The sequence below is a fragment of the Ursus maritimus genome, unplaced genomic scaffold (genome assembly GCF_017311325.1).
Source record: "Ursus maritimus isolate PB19 unplaced genomic scaffold, ASM1731132v1 scaffold_19, whole genome shotgun sequence".
NCBI classification, from domain to species: domain Eukaryota; kingdom Metazoa; phylum Chordata; class Mammalia; order Carnivora; family Ursidae; genus Ursus; species Ursus maritimus.
The window spans coordinates 54,335,909-54,343,464 of NW_024424341.1; the positions used below are offsets into that span (position 1 = coordinate 54,335,909).

The 7,556-nt window shown below is 48.7% G+C and overlaps 1 pseudogene; it reads right to left on the reverse strand.

The window, feature by feature from the left end:
• Nucleotides 1–5,910: 5,910 nt before the first annotated feature.
• On the reverse strand, nucleotides 5,911–6,647 carry LOC103657185 (annotated as a pseudogene).
• Between the last annotated feature and the right edge of the window lie 909 nt (nucleotides 6,648–7,556).

Genomic DNA, 7,556 nt, shown 5'->3' on the forward strand with positions numbered 1-7,556 from the left:
GGCGTCGGCCCGCCTCCCTCATAAATATTCAGAGAGCCAGATCCGTGGGGAGTCCTCGAGGTGCCGCTCCACCTTTGTCTCGACTCCATTGGCTGATCTCGCCCGTCACTCTACTGGGCGGGGGACAATGCGCGTGCGCACGGCAGTGCGGGGGGGCGGGCTCCCGGGAGAGGCGGTGCCGGAGGCGTTGCTGAGGATCGCAGAGTACCAAGAACAACACATGGAGGAAGAGAACCGAGATAATCGATCCCATTCATTAGGATTTGGTCTTCCCGCATCTGCCCAGATAAATCATCTAGCAGCGAATAGAGTCTAAAGGAACTGACAAGGAAATTGAGGACCCTTACGGAGCCCACGAGTTAGGAATGGCTTCGTCGCACCAGACTAACCTGCGCCTATAAAATACCTGCTGTGTCCTAAACTTCTCTGGGATAAATAACGCCTCCCCTTTAGTGAACGCGTACTGTTTGCCAGATATGGTCCTCATCAGGCAGTAATGCAAAAAGCATTGTGGGTTGGAGGCTAAGGGGTGGACTCCGAAACCAGAATGCCTGGGTCTAAATCCTGGCTCCACTGTCATCCAGCTCCGTGACCTTGGTCAAATCAACTTGTCATCCGCAAAGTAGGAACAATTAGATTATCCACAATGTAGGGGCACCTGGCTGGCTCAGTCCATACAGCGCGGGACTCTTGATCTCAGAGTCATGAGCTCAAGCCCCACGTTGGGCATAGAGCTTACATTAAAAAAAAGAAGAAAAATTAAAAACAAATATTCAAAAAAAGATTACGACGTAGATGATGCTTAAATTAGCCTGTATAAAGCATTTAAAACTGGGTTTAGCACAAACTCAGCATTCAGTAGCTAGGAGCTTTTATGCGATTGTTCAACAAATGGTGGGCCTGACCCTGTGCTAGGCCCTGCGAACACAAAGGTGACCAAGACAGCCCCTGTTTGTGTCCTCAAAGCATGGACTTTAAACATACAGGTAAATATATGGTTATAAGTATGGCAAGTGCTGTGATGGGAAAATTCTGGGAACCATAAGGGCTACATACAGGAAACGTGCTGTCAGCTACGGGGGTGTGGAGTGGTCAGAAAAGCCTTCTTTGAGGAAATAGTGTTTGAGTAGACACAGGAAGTATGAGAAGAAACTAACTAGCCAAAGGGGATGGATGAGAGAAGGGGAAAGGGTCAGTTGGTGTTCCAACCAGAGGGAACATTGTATACCAAAGCTCTGCGGCCAGAAGAAAGCTGATGCCTCAAAGCGCTGAAGGGAAGCCTGTGTGGTGGAAGGACAGAGGCAAGGACAAGTAGAGAGAATGCAGCTGGAGGCAGGGGCAGGGCCAGGCCAAAAATCCTTAGAGTGGCCTGCATCACCTTGTCTAACCAGCATACCCCTTCATCACCCCCACATCTACACACCTTATCACTCAGATCCCCTCTGCTCTCGCTTAGCTCATTCTATTTCAGCTACATCATCCTCCGTGCTGTTTCCAGAACACTCCAGGCACATCGTACCTTCGGGCCTTTGCACCTGCTATGTCCCCTGCCTAGAATGCTCTTTCCCCTGATGTCCACATGGCTGGACTTCATCACATCCTTCAGTGTCACTCCAGTGTCACCTCAGTGACACCAAATTAAATTCAACCCCCCCAACACACACACACACAAATTCATACACTACCCGCTATAGCTCCCTCCCCTGCTTTGTTTTTCTTTAGAGCCCATCAAATTATCTGATATACTAAATATTTGACTTATTTATTTTGTTTAGAAGTTCAGCTCCTTAAGGACAGGGATTTCGTCCATTTTACTCACTGCTACATCTGCGGTCCTTGACGCTGAGCTTGGCACACAGTGGGCAACCAATAAATATTTGTTGAAGGGGTGAATATGCAGGGGAGGGGAGAGAAATGGTCAAATTTGCATTCTGAGCCCATAAGTCACTTGGGTGCCTTGTGCACATGAATCAGAAGGACTAAGTCTGGCAAGCAGAGCCAGTCTGTGGTTAAGGCTAGAGGAGGGAATTGTGTCCTTGAATCCTCGTGACAGTCCTATAAATCACATCCTTTTATTATCCCCAGTTTACAGGTGAAAAAGCAGGCTCAGAGAGGTGAGGTGAGTTGCCCAAAGCCCATTTTATTCCAGTGTCTGTCTATGCCTGTGTGCGTGATAGTTTCTGAAACTGATCAAGGCAGAGAAGGAGAGTGAGGCTCAAATTCTCTGTTTAGCCGGGATTAGAGAAGGAGCTTCACTGATACAACCACGGGGCTCAGCGAGAGAGCCAGAGGCAGGAGGCAGTGGGCCACCCAAAGTTGTGGCTTCCTTCATCATTCCCTCTCTTTCTCTCATTTGTTAATTCATTCACTCATCCTCTATTACCTGAGCCCTGTGCACATCCTGAACCAAAGGCACCCACAGGTCACCAAGACAGCCTCAGCTCTGTCCTCCTGGGGCGCATTGTCCTGTGGAGGAGACAGAACCATCCAGATGGTGACGACCCGGAGTGAGCAGGGCTGGGATAGGCATGGGATGCAGATAATTGGTGCTTATCTCAACAAAGGACATTTATTACACACTCATGCAAATGAGGACATACTTCCAAAGTTAGACAAAGTCTCCAAAAATAGATCCTAGGGAGCAAGTAAGGACTCAAAGCGGTGCTGGTAGCGGGGACCCGTGTTGAGCATTAGTGACGTTACTGACATGACCCTGAGCTTTAACCGAAGCTACACACACAGAGACGCTCCTTGCACCATCACGTCCAAGGAGAATAAAACGGGGAGAACCTGTACACCGTGACCTCAGAGAGCTGGGAGTAAACCGTGGTGATGCCTTCCCACTGTTTGGACTCACCATGCAGCAGCTTAGCCCTATCTTGCTGCTTACGCCTCTGCTTTCTATTTCTCTCTAGCAATGTCCTGTGCCTGCTGCCCATTCACCCCCACCTTACCCTGCCCTGCTCCTATTCCTCACTCACCTCCAGGTCTCAGAGACATCCCCTCCTCCAGGAAGCCCTCCCTGACCACCACCACCCCCCAGGCCGGGTCAGGCACCTTCTCTGGACTCCCCCATCCCATCTGTGGTTACTTTGTTCAAGCTGGGGGTGGGGTGGAGAAGGAAGGACATCTTAAAACCAGGAATATAATAAAATGAAATGGAGTATTGGGCTGACTTGAGCCAGGCATCATAGCAAGCGTTCTGCTACCTGCCTGACGTCTTTTCTCACTGTTCCCCCTGCCCCCCAGCCTCTCCTCCCAGCTACCCTTGGGTTCCTGGCTCTTCCACGCAGGCACCACACCTGCAAGAGCCGGCTTATCTGTACAACAAATTACCCCCAAATGTAATGGTCGAGAACAACAGCATTTATTACCTCAAGGTTTCTGTAGGTCAGGAATTGCACACAGCTGCAGACAGCCCAGCTCATCCGGGAAACGATCCCCCTGCTAAACTCACCAGGTGGTTGCTGGCAAGATTCATTCCCTTGCTGCCTGTTGGCCAGGACCACCTGCAGGTCCCTGCCACGTGGGCAGCTCTGCAGGCAGCCGCTTCATCCAATGGAGAAGGAAGAGAAGCCCAAGAGAGACGCAAGGAAGATGGAAGTCATGGTCTTTTCTAATCTGATGTCAGAAGTGACAGCCCATCACTCTTGCTGTATTCTGTTTCTTGGAATGCATCCTGGGGCGCCTGGGTGGCTCAGTCGGTTGAGCGCCTGACTCTTGATTTCGGCTCTGGTCCTGATCTCAGGGTCATGGGGTCGAGCCCTGAGACAGGCTCTGCGCTTGGCACGGATTCTGCTTGAGATTCTCTCTCTCCCTCTGCCCCTCTTCCCACTCGTTCTCTCTCTCTCAAAATAAATTTTTAAATCTTAAAAAAAAAATACATCCCTACATCCAGTTCATGGTCAAGGGCAAGGGGAGGGGTTACCCAAGGGCATGAACAACAGAAGTGAGGGATCTCCAGAGCCACCCTAGAATGACCGCCTCCCTTTTCCTCCGGACCCCTGCAATCGTCCCTATGTCTAGAAGGCTTTTCCCCCAGATCTCTGCGTGGCTTCCTCCCTCATGTCCCTCAAGCCTTCCGCAGAAGTCCTTTCCTCGCGAGACCTTCCTGACTATTTAAATTGCAGTACTCCCTAGTTAGGCTGAATAGCGGTCCCCAAAGATCTCCAGGCCCTGATCTCTGGAACCTGTGGACGCTCCTTTATATGGTAAAAGAGACTTTGCAGGTGTGAGGAAGTTAAGGCGCTCAAGATATCCAGGTGTGCCCTAAGTGTAATCACAGATGTCTTTATGGGGAGGCGGGGATCCAACAGCAGGACAGAGACAGAGGCAATGTAATAGGATCAAGATGCTGAATTGCAGGCTCTGAGGATGGAGGAAGGGGGCAGAGCCAAAAAGTACGAGGAACACAGCTCTAGAACTGAAAAAGGCAAGGAAACAGATTCTCCCGCCGAGCCTCGGGGAGCGCAGCCCTGCCAGCACCTGGATTTCAGCCGGCGATACTGATTCTGGTCTTCCGACCTTCAGAACTGTATGAAAACTAAATGTGTGTCGTTTTAAGCCACGGAGTGTGGAGTCATTTGTTAAAGCAGCCACAGGAAACGAATACAGCTCCCAATCAGGTGCGAGAATATATCCGCCTCACCCGATTCGGGGTTTTTTTCCGTAATAGTGATCAGCATCCGAGATATTATTTTTTTGTTTATTATTCTTTTTTTTTTTTAAGATTTTACTTATTTATTTGACAGAGAGAGAGACAGCCAGCGAGAGAGGGAACACAAGCAGGGGGAGTGGGAGAGGAAGAAGCAGGCTCATAGCGGAGGAGCCCGATGTGGGACTCGATCCCAGAACGCCGGAATCACGCCGTGAGCCGAAGGCAGACACTTAACTGCTGTGCCACCCAGGCGCCCCTCGGAATGTGTTTCTAAAAGGAAAGGCTCCGAAAAAACATAACCGCTCTGTCATTAGCATGCCTCCAACAAAAGTAGTAACCGTTGATTAATTTCAAAGGTCCAGACAGTGTTTGAATTCGAGGGCAGGGACTCCTGTCTCCTCATTTACTTCTATTTTGCTACCTTATGTGGGCGAAAAGGACTTCGCAAACAGGATTAAGTTTAAGGATCCTGGGATGGGGAGATCATCCTGGATTATCTGGGTGGGACTCGTGTGATCACAAGAGTCCTTGTAAGTGAAAGGACGAGGCAGGAGGGACAGAGCCAAGAAACGCAGGCACCTTCTAGCAGCTGGAGAAGGCAAGGAGAGCGCTTCTTCCTTAGAGTCTCTAGGAAGGAGCTCAGCCCTGCAGACACCTTGATGTGAGTTCCATGAGACCCATTTCAGCTGCCTGACCTCCAGACTGTAAGATGACACATTTGTATTGTTAAAGCCTCCAAGTTTGTGATAATTGGTTACAGCAGTAATGGGAAACTAACACACACTTTGCTCCTGGAAGTGGGGTGTCCCTGCAACAAATACCTGAACACATGGACGTGGATTTGGAACTGGAAAACCGGCAGAGGCTGGAAGAAGGTTGAGAAGATAATGGGAAAAGCCTCAAATGCCTTGAACAGACTGTTAGTAGAAGTATGGATGTTAACAATCCCGCTGGTGGGGACTCAGCAGGAAGTGAGGAACAAGACAGAGCAAACCTGTATCATCGCAGGGAATACCTAACTCATCCTACACAGACCGTCGGTAGAAATGCAGGCGGCCTCTAGAAACTGGAAAAGGAGGGCGCCTGGGGGGCTCAGTTGGTTAAGGGTCTGCTTACGGCTCAGGTCATGATCTCAGGGTCGTGGGATTGAGTCCCGCATCGGGCTCCCCGCTCAGCGCGGAGTCTGCTTCCCCCTCTCCCTCTGCTCATTTCCCTGCTCACACTCTCCCCACCCCTAAAATAAATAAATACAATCTTAAAAAATAAATAAAATGCCAACCCACACGCAGAGCTGGTCCTTCTTTCCCTCTCTATTTATGCGGTAGTTTTCATGGATTCCTGGCCGGATGTCACAGACGAAGGCCAAGATGTGACCCAGGATTTCATCGCTGTTCTGCTAGAAGTAGGTCTGAGGATGGTCATTTTCTCCTGCATCTCTTTCTCCACACCAGAGTACAGCTTCCTTAGCCTTGAACTCCTTCTCTCTTTGCAGGCAGTACTGTTCAATTTCAGTCGGAGCTTCTTCTTTGCCCTGCTTCAGCCTCCGGTTCTTCCACTTGCAGGCCTCCGACACCCTCTCAGCCTCCCACTTGTCAGGCCGCAGCAGTTGCCAGATGCCCTGCCCCTGGCTGGTCGTGGCGACGGCCACTCTGAAGCCAAGGTGAGCGGCCTAAACCAGCTCGATCGCCCCCTGGGGTCCCCATTTCAGACTTCTTCTTCTTTTTTTTTTTTTTAAAGATTTTATTTATTTATTTGACAGAGAGACAGCCAGCGAGAGAGGGAACACAAGCAGGGGGAGTGGGAGAGGAAGAAGCAGGCTCATAGCGGAGGAGCCTGATGTGGGGCTCGATCCCAGAACGCCGGGATCACGCCCTGAGCCGAAGGCAGACGCTTAACCGCTGTGCCACCCAGGCGCCCCATCCCATTTCAGACTTCTAACACCCAGAGTTATAAGATAATAAATCTGTGTTATGTAAGCTACCCTGTTCATGGTAATTTGTTACGGCAATAATAGGAAACTAACCTCTGCTGTGAAAAAGAGAGATCAGACTGAATAAAGAAGCCCAGAAGAAACAAACATTATACAGAAAAAAACCAAGAAAGCTACAAAAGAATCATGAAACACCTGTGTTTCGTTTACTTTGTGAAATACTTTGCAAGACAACAGTAAATATCACATTTATAAAGAGCTGGAGGCTATGCCAAGAATGAATAATTTAAGTAACAAGAAAGGTTCTTGGGAATTCAAAATTACAGATGAAACATAAATTTTAAGAGAAGGATTAACGTCAAGGGAATCTAGAAAGTGAGGGGAAATTGACAAAGGGCTGGAAAATAGTAGTGAAAACCTAAGAAAATTGAAGGCTCAACTCAGAAGGTCCAACATCCAAATAATGAAGATTCCAGAAAAAGAGCAAGAAAATGAAGGGGAAGAAATCTACACAGAAATATGTAAGAAGGGGCTCCTGGGTGGCGCAGTTGTTAAAGCGTCTGCCTTCGGCTCAGGGCGTGATCCTGGCGTTCCGGGATCGAGTCCCACATCGGGCTCCTCCGCTGGGAGCCTGCTTCTTCCTCTCCCACTCCCCCTGCTGTGTTCCCTCTCTCGCTGGCTGTCTCTCTGTCACATAAATAAATAAATAAATAAATAAATAAATAAATAAATAAATAAAATCTTTAAAAAAAAAAAAAAAGAAAAGAAATATGTAAGAAAATTTCCTGGAACCAAAGGGTGTGGCTCTCCAGATGGAGAGGACAGACTTAAGGTCAGAACAATTAAGGAATAAAGATTACAGTAAGGCCTATGAATGAATTTTCAGACCCAGAGAAAGAGGGAAGATTCCAAAAGCTTCCAGGAAAGAAAGCCAAAAAGCCAAAAAGCCAAAAAAAAAAAAAAAAAAAA